Here is a 13,837-nt window from a genome sequence, read left to right as displayed (position 1 = left end):
GTGGGCCCCACCCGGAAATCACGTGGGCCCCACGGGGAAATCACGTGGGCCCCACCCGGAAATCACGTGTGCCCCACCCGGAAATCACGTGGGCCCCACCCGGAAATCACGTGGGCCCCACCCGGAAATCACGTGGGCCCCACCCGGAAATCACGTGGGCCCCACCCGGAAATCACGTGGGCCCCACCCGGAAATCACGTGGGCCCCCAGGGGAAATCACGTGGGCCCCACCCGGAAATCACGTGGGCCCCACCCGGAAATCACGTGGGCCCCACCCGGAAATCACGTGGGCCCCGCCCGGAAATCACGTGGACCCCGCCCGGAAATCACGTGGGCCCCACCCGGAAATCACGTGGGCCCCACCCGGAAATCACGTGGGCCCCACCCGGAAATCACGTGGGCCCCACCCGGAAATCACGTGGGCCCCACGGGGAAATCACGTGGGCCCCACGGGGAAATCACGTGGGCCCCACGGGGAAATCACGTGGGCCCCACCCGGAAATCACGTGGGCCCCACCCGGAAATCACGTGGGCCCCACCCGGAAATCACGTGGGCCCCACCCGAAAATCACGTGGGCCCCACCCGGAAATCACGTGGGCCCCACCCGGAAATCACGTGGGCCCCACGGGGAAATCACGTGGGCCCCACCCGGAAATCACGTGGGGCCCACCCGGAAATCACGTGGGCCCCACCCGGAAATCACGTGGGCCCCACCCGGAAATCACGTGGGCCCCACCCGGAAATCACGTGGGCCCCACCCGGAAATCACGTGGGCCCCACCCGGAAATCACGTGGGCCCCACCGGGAAATCACGTGGGCCCCACCCGGAAATCACGTGGGCCCCACCCGGAAATCACGTGGGCCCCACCCGGAAATCACGTGGGCCCCCAGGGGAAATCACGTGGGCCCCACTCGGAAATCACGTGGGCCCCACTCGGAAATCACGTGGGGCCCACCCGGAAATCATGTGGGCCCCACGGGGAAATCACGTGGGCCCCACCCGGAAATCACATGGGCCCCACCCGGAAATCACGTGGGCCCCACCCGGAAATCACGTGGGCCCCACCCGGAAATCACGTGGGGCCCACCCGGAAATCACGTGGGCCCCACCCGGAAATCACGTGGGCCCCACCCGGAAATCACGTGGGCCCCCAGGGGAAATCACGTGGGCCCCACCCGGAAATCACGTGGGCCCCACCCGGAAATCACGTGGGCCCCACCCGGAAATCACGTGGGCCCCACGGGGAAATCACGTGGGCCCCACCCGGAGATCACGTGGGCCCCACCCGGAAATCACGTGGGCCCCACCCGGAAATCACGTGGGCCCCACCCGGAAATCACGTGGGGCCCACCCGGAAATCACGTGGGCCCCACGGGGAAATCACGTGGGGCCCACCCGGAAATCACGTGGGCCCCACCCGGAAATCACGTGGGCCCCACGGGGAAATCACGTGGGCCCCACCCGGAAATCACGTGGGCCCCCAGGGGAAATCACGTGGGCCCCACCCGGAAATCACGTGGGCCCCACCCGGAAATCACGTGGGCCCCACCCGGAAATCACGTGGGCCCCACGGGGAAATCACGTGGGCCCCACCCGGAGATCACGTGGGCCCCACCCGGAAATCACGTGGGCCCCACCCGGAAATCACGTGGGCCCCACCCGGAAATCACGTGGGCCCCACCCGGAAATCACGTGGGCCCCACCCGGAAATCACGTGGGCCCCACCCGGAAATCACGTGGGCCCCACCCGGAAATCACGTGGGCCCCACCCGGAAATCACGTGGGCCCCACCCGGAAATCACGTGGGCCCCACCCGGAAATCACGTGGGGCCCACCCGGAAATCACGTGGGCCCCACCCTGAAATCACGTGGGCCCCACCCGGAAATCACGTGGGCCCCACCCGGAAATCACGTGGGCCCCACCCGGAAATCACGTGGGCCCCACCCGGAAATCACGTGGGCCCCACCCGGAAATCACGTGGGGCCCACCCGGAAATCACGTGGGCCCCACGGGGAAATTACGTGGGCCCCACCCGGAAATCACGTGGGCCCCACCCGGAAATCACTTGGGGCCCACCCGGAAATCACGTGGGCCCCACCCGGAAATCACGTGGGCCCCACGGGGAAATCACGTGGGCCCCACCCGGAAATCACGTGGGCCCCACCCGGAAATCACGTGGGCCCCACCCGGAAATCACGTGGGCCCCACCAGGAAATCACGTGGGCCCCACCCGGAAATCACGTGGGCCCCACCCGGAAATCACGTGGGCCCCACCCGGAAATCACGTGGGCCCCCAGGGGAAATCACGTGGGCCCCACCCGGAAATCACGTGGGCCCCACCCGGATATCACGTGGGGCCCACCCGGAAATCACGTGGGCCCCACGGGGAAATCACGTGGGCCCCGCCCGGAAATCACGTGGGCCCCACCGGGAAATCACGTGGGCCCCACCCGGAAATCACGTGGGCCCCACCCGGAAATCACGTGGGCCCCACGGGGAAATCACCTGGGACCCACCCGGTAATCACGTGGGCCCCACGGGGAAATCACGTGGGCCCCACCCGGAAATCACGTGGGCCCCACCCGGAAATCACGTGGGCCCCACCCGGAAATCACGTGGGCCCCACCCGGAAATCACGTGGGCCCCACCCGGAAATCACGTGGGCCCCACGGGGAAATCACTTGGGCCCCACCCGGAAATCACTTGGGCCCCACCCGGAAATCACGTGGGCCCCACCCGGAAATCACGTGGGCCCCACGGGGAAATCACGTGGGCCCCACCCGGAAATCACGTGTGCCCCACCCGGAAATCACGTGGGCCCCACCCGGAAATCACGTGGGCCCCACCCGGAAATCACGTGGGCCCCACCCGGAAATCACGTGTGCCCCACGGGGAAATCACGTGGGCCCCACCCGGAAATCACGTGGGGCCCACCCGGAAATCACGTGGGCCCCACCCGGAAATCACGTGGGCCCCACCCGGAAATCACGTGGGCCCCACCCGGAAATCACGTGGGCCCCACCCGGAAATCACGTGGGCCCCCAGGGGAAATCACGTGGGCCCACCCGGAAATCACGTGGGCCCCACCCGGAAATCACGAGGGCCCCACCCGGAAATCACGTGGGCCCCACCCGGAAATCACGTGGGCCCCACCCGGAAATCACGTGGGCCCCACCCGGAAATCACGTGGGCCCCACCCGGAAATGACGTGGGCCCCACCCGGAAATCACGTGGGGCCCACCCGGAAATCACGTGGGCCCCACCCGGAAATCAGGTGGGCCCCACCCGGAAATCACGTGGGCCCCACCCGGAAATCTCGTGGGCCCCACCCGGAAATCACGTGGGCCCCACCCGGAAATCACGTGGGCCCCACCCGGAAATCACGTGGGCCCCACCCGGAAATCACGTGGGCCCCACCCGGAAATCACGTGGGCCCCACGGGGAAATCACGTGGGCCCCACCCGGAAATCACGTGGGCCCCACGGGGAAATCACGTGGGCCCCACCCGGAAATCACGTGGGCCCCACCCGGAAATCACGTGGGCCCCACGGGGAAATCACGTGGGCCCCACCCGGAAATCACGTGGGGCCCACCCGGAAATCACGTGGGCCCCAAGGGGAAATCACGTGGGCCCCACCCGGAAATCACGTGGGCCCCACGGGGAAATCACGTGGGCCCCACCCGGAAATCACGTGGGCCCCACCCGGAAATCACGTGGGCCCCACCCGGAAATCACGTGGGCCCCACGGGGAAATCACGTGGGCCCCACCCGGAAATCACGTGTGCCCCACCCGGAAATCACGTGGGCCCCACCCGGAAATAACGTTGGCCCCACCCGGAAATCACGTGGGCCCCACCCGGAAATCACGTGGGCCCCACCCGGAAATCACGTGGGCCCCACCCGGAAATCACGTGGGCCCCACCCGGAAATCACGTGGGCCCCACCCGGAAATCACGTGGGCCCCACCCGGAAATCACGTGGGCCCCACGGGGAAATCACGTGGGCCCCACCCGGAAATCACGTGGGGCCCACCCGGAAATCACGTGTGCCCCACCCGGAAATCACGTGGGCCCCACCCGGAAATCACGTGGGCCCCACGGGGAAATCACGTGGGCCCCACCTGGAAATCACGTGGGCCCCACCCGGAAATCACGTGGGCCCCCAGGGGAAATCACGTGGGCACACCCGGAAATCACGTGGGCCCCACCCGGAAATCACGTGGGCCCCACCCGGAAATCACGTGGGCCCCACCCGGAAATCACGTGGGCCCCACCCGGAAATCACGTGGGCCCCACGATGAAATCACCTGGGCCCCACCCGGAAATCACGTGGGCCCCACCCGGAAATCACGTGGGCCCCACCCGGAAATCACGTGGGCCCCACCCGGAAATCACGTGGGCCCCACCCGGAAATCACGTGGGCCCCACCCGGAAATCACGTGGGCCCCACCCGGAAATCACGTGGGCCCCACGGGGAAATCACGTGGGCCCCACCCGGAAATCACGTGTGCCCGACCCGGAAATCACGTGGGCCCCACCTGGAAATCACGTGGGCCCCACCCGGAAATCACGTGGGCCCCACCCGGAAATCACCTGGGCCCCACGGGGAAATCACCTGGGCCCCACCCGGAAATCACGTGGGCCCCACCCGGAAATCACGTGGGCCCCACCCGGAAATCACGTGGGCCCCACCCGGAAATAACGTGGGCCCCACCCGGAAATCACGTGGGCCCCACCCGGAAATCACGTGGGCCCCACCCGGAAATCACGTGGGCCCCACGGGGAAATCACGTGGGCCCCACCCGGAAATCACGTGTGCCCGACCCGGAAATCACGTGGGCCCCACCCGGAAATCACGTGGGCCCCACCCGGAAATCACGTGGGCCCCACCCGGAAATCACGTGGGCCCCCCACGTGGGGGAAATCACGTGGGCCCCACCCGGAAATCACGTGGGCCCCACCCGGAAATCACGTGGGCCCCACCCGGAAATCACGTGGGCCCCACCCGGAAATCACGTGGGCCCCACCCGGAAATCACGTGGGCCCCACCCGGAAATCACGTGGGCCCCACCCGGAAATCACGTGGGCCCCACCCGGAAATCACGTGGGCCCCACCCGGAAATCACGTGGGGCCCACCCGGAAATCACGTGGGGCCCACCCGGAAATCACGTGGGGCCCACCCGGAAATCACGTGGGCCCCACCCGGAAATCACGTGGGCCCCACGGGGAAATCACGTGAGCCCCACCCGGAAAACACGTGGGCCCCACCCGGAAATCACGTGGGCCCCACGGCGAAATCACGTGGGCCCCCAGGGGAAATCACGTGGGCCCCACGGGGAAATCACGTGGGCCCCACGGGGAAATCACGTGGGCCCCACCCGGAAATCACGTGGGCCCCACCCGGAAATCACATGGGCCCCACCCGGAAATCACGTGGGCCCCACCCGGAAATCACGTGGGCCCCACCCGGAAATCACGTGGGCCCCACCCGGAAATCACGTGGGCCCCACCCGGAAATCACGTGGGCCCCACGGGGAAATCACGTGGGCCCCACCCGGAAAACACGTGGGCCCCACCCGGAAATCACGTGGGACCCACCCGGAAATCACGTGGGCCCCACCCGGAAATCACGTGGGCCCCACCCGGAAATCACGTGGGCCCCACGCGGAAATCACGTGGGCCCCACCCGGAAATCACGTGGGCCCCACCCGTAAATCACGTGGGCCCCCAGGGGAAATCACGTGGGCCCCCACCCGGAAATCACGTGGGCCCCACCCGGAAATCACGTGTGCCCCACCCGGAAATCACGTGGGCCCCACCCGGAAATCACGTGGGCCCCCAGGGGAAATCACGTGGGCCCCACCCGGAAATCACGTGGGCCCCACCCGGAAATCACGTGGGCCCCACCCGGAAATCACGTGGGCCCCACCAGGAAATCACGTGGGCCCCACCCGGAAATCACGTGGGCCCCACCCGGAAATCACGTGGGGCCCACCCGGAAATCACGTGGGCCCCACGGGGAAATCACGTGGGCCCCACCCGGAAATCACGTGGGCCCCACCCGGAAATCACGTGGGCCCCACCCGGAAATCACGTGGGCCCCACCCGGAAATCACGTGGGCCCCACCCGGAAATCACGTGGGCCCCACGATGAAATCACCTGGGCCCCACCCGGAAATCACGTGGGCCCCACCCGGAAATCACGTGGGCCCCACCCGGAAATCACGTGGGCCCCACCCGGAAATCACGTGGGCCCCACCCGGAAATCACGTGGGCCCCACCCGGAAATCACGTGGGCCCCACCCGGAAATCACGTGGGCCCCACGGGGAAATCACGTGGGCCCCACCCGGAAATCACGTGTGCCCGACCTGGAAATCACGTGGGCCCCACCCGGAAATCACGTGGGCCCCACCCGGAAATCACGTGGGCCCCACCCGGAAATCACCTGGGCCCCACGGGGAAATCACCTGGGCCCCACCCGGAAATTACGTGGGCCCCACCCGGAAATCACGTGGGCCCCACCCGGAAATCACGTGGGTCCCACCCGGAAATCACGTGGGCCCCCCCCGGAAATCACGGGGGCCCCCCCCGGAAATCACGTGGGCCCCACCCGGAAATCACGTGGGCCCCACCCGGAAATCACGTGGGCCCCACCCGGAAATCACGTGGGCCCCACCCGGAAATCACGTGGGGCCCACCCGGAAATCACGTGGGGCCCACCCGGAAATCACGTGGGGCCCACCCGGAAATCACGTGGGCCCCACCCGGAAATCACGTGGGCCCCACGGGGAAATCACGTGAGCCCCACCCGGAAAACACGTGGGCCCCACCCGGAAATCACGTGGGCCCCACGGCGAAATCACGTGGGCCCCCAGGGGAAATCACGTGGGCCCCACGGGGAAATCACGTGGGCCCCACGGGGAAATCACGTGGGCCCCACCCGGAAATCACGTGGGCCCCACCCGGAAATCACGTGGGCCCGACCCGGAAATCACGTGGGCCCCACCCGGAAATCACGTGGGCCCCACCCGGAAATCACGTGGGCCCCACCCGGAAATCACGTGGGCCCCACCCGGAAATCACGTGGGCCCCACCCGGAAATCACGTGGGCCCCACCCGTAAATGACGTGGGCCCCACCCGGAAATCACGTGGGCCCCACGGGGAAATCACCTGGGCCCCACCCGGAAATCACGTGGGCCCCACCCGGAAATCACGTGGGCCCCACCCGGAAATCACGTGGGCCCCACCCGGAAATCACGTGGGCCCCACCCGGAAATCACGTGGGCCCCACGGGGAAATCCCGTGGGCCCCCAGGGGAAATCACGTGGGCCCCACCCGGAAATCACGTGGGCCCCACCCGGAAATCAGGTGGGCCCCACGGGGAAATCACGTGGGCCCCACTCGGAAATCACGTGAGCCCCACCCGGAAATCATGTGGGCCCCACGGGGAAATCACGTGGGCCCCACCCGGAAATCACGTGTGCCCCACCCGGAAATCACGTGGGCCCCACCCGGAAATCACGTGGGCCCCACGGGGAAATCACGTGGGCCCCACGGGGAAATCACGTGGGCCCCACCTGGAAATCACGTGGGCCCCACCCGGAAATCACGTGGGCCCCACCCGGAAATCACGTGGGCCCCACCCGGAAATCACGTGGGCCCCACCCGTAAATCACGTGGGCCCCCAGGGGAAATCACGTGGGCCCCACCCGGAAATCACATGGGCCCCACCCGGAAATCACGTGGGCCCCACCCGGAAATCACGTGGGCCCCACCCGTAAATCACGTGGGCCCCCAGGGGAAATCACGTGGGCCCCACCCGGAAATCACGTGGGCCCCACCCGGAAATCACGTGGGACCCACCCGGAAATCACGTGGGCCCCACCCGGAAATCACGTGGGCCCCACCCGGAAATCACGTGGGGCCCACCGGGAAATCACGTGCGCCCCACCCGAAAATCACGTGGGCCCCACGGGGAAATCACGTGGGCCCCACCCGGAAATCACGTGGGCCCCACCCGGAAATCACGTGGGCCCCACGGGGAAATCCCGTGGGCCCCCAGGGGAAATCACGTGGGCCCCACCCGGAAATCACGTGGGCCATACCCGGAAATCACGTGGGCCCCCAGGGGAAATCACGTGGGCCCCACCCGGAAATCACGTGGGCCCCACCCGGAAATCACGTGGGCCCCACCCGGAAATCACGTGGGCCCCACCCGGAAATCACGTGGGACCCACCCGGAAATCACGTGGGCCACAGCCGGAAATCACGTGGGCCCCACCCGGAAATCACGTGGGCCCCACCCGGAAATCACGTGGGCCCCACCCGGAAATCACGTGGGCCCCACCCGGAAATCACGTGGGCCCCCAGGGGAAATCACGTGGGCCCCCAGGGGAAATCACGTGGGCCCCACCCGGAAATCACGTGGGCCCCACCCGGAAATCACGTGGGCCCCACGGGGAAATCACGTTGGCCCCACCTGGAACTCACGTGGGCCCCACCCGGAAATCACGTGGGCCCCACCCGGAAATCACGTGGGCCCCACCCGGAAATCACGTGGGCCCCACGCGGAAATCACGTGGGCCCCACCCGGAAATCACGTGGGCCCCACCCGTAAATCACGTGGGCCCCACCCGGAAATCACGTGGGCCCCACCCGGAAATCACGTGGGCCCCACCCGGAAATCACGTGGGCCCCACCCGGAAATCACGTGGGCCCCACCCGGAAATCACGTGGGCCCCCAGGGGAAATCACGTGGGCCCCACCCGGAAATCACGTGTGCCCCACCCGGAAATCACGTGGGCCCCACCCGGAAATCACGTGGGCCCCACCCGGAAATCACGTGGGCCCCACCCGGAAATCACGTGGGCCCCACCCGGAAATCACGTGGGGCCCACCCGGAAATCACGTGGGCCCCACGGGGAAATCACGTGGGCCCCACCCGGAAATCACGTGGGCCCCACCCGGAAATCACGTGGGCCCCACCCGGAAATCACGTGGGCCCCACCCGGAAATCACGTGGGCCCCACCCGGAAATCACGTGGGCCCCACGATGAAATCACCTGGGCCCCACCCGGAAATCACGTGGGCCCCACCCGGAAATCACGTGGGCCCCACCCGGAAATCACGTGGGCCCCACCCGGAAATCACGTGGGCCCCACCCGGAAATCACGTGGGCCCCACCCGGAAATCACGTGGGCCCCACCCGGAAATCACGTGGGCCCCACGGGGAAATCACGTGGGCCCCACCCGGAAATCACGTGTGCCCGACCCGGAAATCACGTGGGCCCCACCTGGAAATCACGTGGGCCCCACCCGGAAATCACGTGGGCCCCACCCGGAAATCACCTGGGCCCCACGGGGAAATCACCTGGGCCCCACCCGGAAATCACGTGGGCCCCACCCGGAAATCACGTGGGCCCCACCCGGAAATCACGTGGGCCCCACCCGGAAATAACGTGGGCCCCACCCGGAAATCACGTGGGCCCCACCCGGAAATCACGTGGGCCCCACCCGGAAATCACGTGGGCCCCACGGGGAAATCACGTGGGCCCCACCCGGAAATCACGTGTGCCCGACCCGGAAATCTCGTGGGCCCCACCCGGAAATCACGTGGGCCCCACCCGGAAATCACGTGGGCCCCACCCGGAAATCACGTGGGCCCCACGGGGAAATCACGTGGGCCCCACCCGGAAATCACGTGGGCCCCACCCGGAAATCACGTGGGCCCCACCCGGAAATCACGTGGGCCCCACCCGGAAATCACGTGGGCCCCACCCGGAAATCACGTGGGCCCCACCCGGAAATCACGTGGGCCCCACCCGGAAATCACGTGGGCCCCACCCGGAAATCACGTGGGCCCCACCCGGAAATCACGTGGGCCCCACCCGGAAATCACGTGGGGCCCACCCGGAAATCACGTGGGGCCCACCCGGAAATCACGTGGGGCCCACCCGGAAATCACGTGGGCCCCACCCGGAAATCACGTGGGCCCCACGGGGAAATCACGTGAGCCCCACCCGGAAAACACGTGGGCCCCACCCGGAAATCACGTGGGCCCCACGGCGAAATCACGTGGGCCCCCAGGGGAAATCACGTGGGCCCCACGGGGAAATCACGTGGGCCCCACGGGGAAATCACGTGGGCCCCACCCGGAAATCACGTGGGCCCCACCCGGAAATCACATGGGCCCCACCCGGAAATCACGTGGGCCCCACCCGGAAATCACGTGGGCCCCACCCGGAAATCACGTGGGCCCCACCCGGAAATCACGTGGGCCCCACCCGGAAATCACGTGGGCCCCACGGGGAAATCACGTGGGCCCCACCCGGAAAACACGTGGGCCCCACCTGGAAATCACGTGGGCCCCACGGCGAAATCACGTGGGCCCCCAGGGGAAATCACGTGGGCCCCACGGGGAAATCACGTGGGCCCCACGGGGAAATCACGTGGGCCCCACCCGGAAATCACGTGGGCCCCACCCGGAAATCACATGGGCCCCACCCGGAAATCACGTGGGCCCCACCCGGAAATCACGTGGGCCCCACCCGGAAATCACGTGGGCCCCACCCGGAAATCACGTGGGCCCCACCCGGAAATCACGTGGGCCCCACGGGGAAATCACGTGGGCCCCACCCGGAAAACACGTGGGCCCCACCCGGACATCACGTGGGCCCCACCCGGAACTCACGTGGGCCCCACCCGGAAATCACGTGGGCCCCACCCGGAAATCACGTGGGCCCCACGCGGAAATCACGTGGGCCCCACCCGGAAATCACGTGGGCCCCACCCGTAAATCACGTGGGCCCCACGGGGAAATCACGTGGGCCCCACCCGGAAATCACGTGGGCCCCACCCGGAAATCACGTGTGCCCCACCCGGAAATCACGTGGGCCCCACCCGGAAATCACGTGGGCCCCCAGGGGAAATCACGTGGGCCCCACCCGGAAATCACGTGGGCCCCACCCGGAAATCACGTGGGCCCCACCCGGAAATCACGTGGGCCCCACCAGGAAATCACGTGGGCCCCACCCGGAAATCACGTGGGCCCCACCCGGAAATCACGTGGGGCCCACCCGGAAATCACGTGGGCCCCACGGGGAAATCACGTGGGCCCCACCCGGAAATCACGTGGGCCCCACCCGGAAATCACGTGGGCCCCACCCGGAAATCACGTGTGCCCCACCCGGAAATCACGTGGGCCCCACCCGGAAATCACGTGGGCCCCACGATGAAATCACCTGGGCCCCACCCGGAAATCACGTGGGCCCCACCCGGAAATCACGTGGGCCCCACCCGGAAATCACGTGGGCCCCACCCGGAAATCACGTGGGCCCCACCCGGAAATCACGTGGGCCCCACCCGGAAATCACGTGGGCCCCACCCGGAAATCACGTGGGCCCCACGGGGAAATCACGTGGGCCCCACCCGGAAATCACGTGTGCCCGACCTGGAAATCACGTGGGCCCCACCCGGAAATCACGTGGGCCCCACCCGGAAATCACGTGGGCCCCACCCGGAAATCACCTGGGCCCCACGGGGAAATCACCTGGGCCCCACCCGGAAATCACGTGGGCCCCACCCGGAAATCACGTGGGCCCCACCCGGAAATCACGTGGGCCCCACCCGGAAATCACGTGGGCCCCACCCGGAAATCACGTGGGCCCCACCCGGAAATCACGTGGGCCCCACCCGGAAATCACGTGGGCCCCACCCGGAAATCACGTGGGCCCCACGGGGAAATCACGTGGGCCCCACCCGGAAATCACGTGGGGCCCACCCGGAAATCACGTGGGACCCACCCGGAAATCACGTGGGGCCCACCCGGAAATCACGTGGGCCCCACCCGGAAATCACGTGGGCCCCACGGGGAAATCACGTGAGCCCCACCCGGAAAACACGTGGGCCCCACCCGGAAATCACGTGGGCCCCACGGCGAAATCACGTGGGCCCCCAGGGGAAATCACGTGGGCCCCACGGGGAAATCACGTGGGCCCCACGGGGAAATCACGTGGGCCCCACCCGGAAATCACGTGGGCCCCACCCGGAAATCACGTGGGCCCGACCCGGAAATCACGTGGGCCCCACCCGGAAATCACGTGGGCCCCACCCGGAAATCACGTGGGCCCCACCCGGAAATCACGTGGGCCCCACCCGGAAATCACGTGGGCCCCACCCGGAAATCACGTGGGCCCCACCCGGAAATCACGTGGGCCCCACCCGTAAATGACGTGGGCCCCACCCGGAAATCACGTGGGCCCCACGGGGAAATCACCTGGGCCCCACCCGGAAATCACGTGGGCCCCACCCGGAAATCACGTGGGCCCCACCCGGAAATCACGTGGGCCCCACCCGGAAATCACGTGGGCCCCACCCGGAAATCACGTGGGCCCCACGGGGAAATCCCGTGGGCCCCCAGGGGAAATCACGTGGGCCCCACCCGGAAATCACGTGGGCCCCACCCGGAAATCAGGTGGGCCCCACGGGGAAATCACGTGGGCCCCACCCGGAAATCACGTGAGCCCCACCCGGAAATCATGTGGGCCCCACGGGGAAATCACGTGGGCCCCACCCGGAAATCACGTGTGCCCCACCCGGAAATCACGTGGGCCCCACCCGGAAATCACGTGGGCCCCACGGGGAAATCACGTGGGCCCCACGGGGAAATCACGTGGGCCCCACCTGGAAATCACGTGGGCCCCACCCGGAAATCACGTGGGCCCCACCCGGAAATCACGTGGGCCCCACCCGGAAATCACGTGGGCCCCACCCGTAAATCACGTGGGCCCCCAGGGGAAATCACGTGGGCCCCACCCGGAAATCACATGGGCCCCACCCGGAAATCACGTGGGCCCCACCCGGAAATCACGTGGGCCCCACCCGTAAATCACGTGGGCCCCCAGGGGAAATCACGTGGGCCCCACCCGGAAATCACGTGGGCCCCACCCGGAAATCACGTGGGACCCACCCGGAAATCACGTGGGCCCCACCCGGAAATCACGTGGGCCCCACCCGGAAATCACGTGGGGCCCACCGGGAAATCACGTGCGCCCCACCCGAAAATCACGTGGGCCCCACGGGGAAATCACGTGGGCCCCACCCGGAAATCACGTGGGCCCCACCCGGAAATCACGTGGGCCCCACGGGGAAATCCCGTGGGCCCCCAGGGGAAATCACGTGGGCCCCACCCGGAAATCACGTGGGCCATACCCGGAAATCACGTGGGCCCCCAGGGGAAATCACGTGGGCCCCACCCGGAAATCACGTGGGCCCCACCCGGAAATCACGTGGGCCCCACCCGGAAATCACGTGGGCCCCACCCGGAAATCACGTGGGACCCACCCGGAAATCACGTGGGCCACAGCCGGAAATCACGTGGGCCCCACCCGGAAATCACGTGGGCCCCACCCGGAAATCACGTGGGCCCCACCAGGAAATCACGTGGGCCCCACCAGGAAATCACGTGGGCCCCACGGGGAAATCACGTGGGCCCCCCACGTGGGCCCCACCCGGAAATCACGTGGGCCCCACCCGGAAATCACGTGGGCCCCACGGGGAAATCACGTTGGCCCCACCTGGAAATCACGTGGGCCCCACCCGGAAATCACGTGGGCCCCACCCGGAAATCACGTGGGCCCCACCCGGAAATCACGTGGGCCCCACCCGGAAATCACGTGGGGCCCACCCGGAAATCACGTGGGCCCCACGGGGAAATCACGTGGGCCCCACCCGGAAATCACGTGGGCCCCACCCGGAAATCACGTGGGCCCCACCCGGAAATCACGTGGGCCCCACCCGGAAATCACGTGGGCCCCACCCGGAAATCACGTGG

The sequence above is a fragment of the Ovis canadensis genome, chromosome 16 (genome assembly GCF_042477335.2).
Source record: "Ovis canadensis isolate MfBH-ARS-UI-01 breed Bighorn chromosome 16, ARS-UI_OviCan_v2, whole genome shotgun sequence".
Taxonomy (NCBI): domain Eukaryota; kingdom Metazoa; phylum Chordata; class Mammalia; order Artiodactyla; family Bovidae; genus Ovis; species Ovis canadensis.
The sequence above is the reverse complement of the archived record's forward strand: the minus strand, read 5'-3'. Positions refer to the sequence as shown.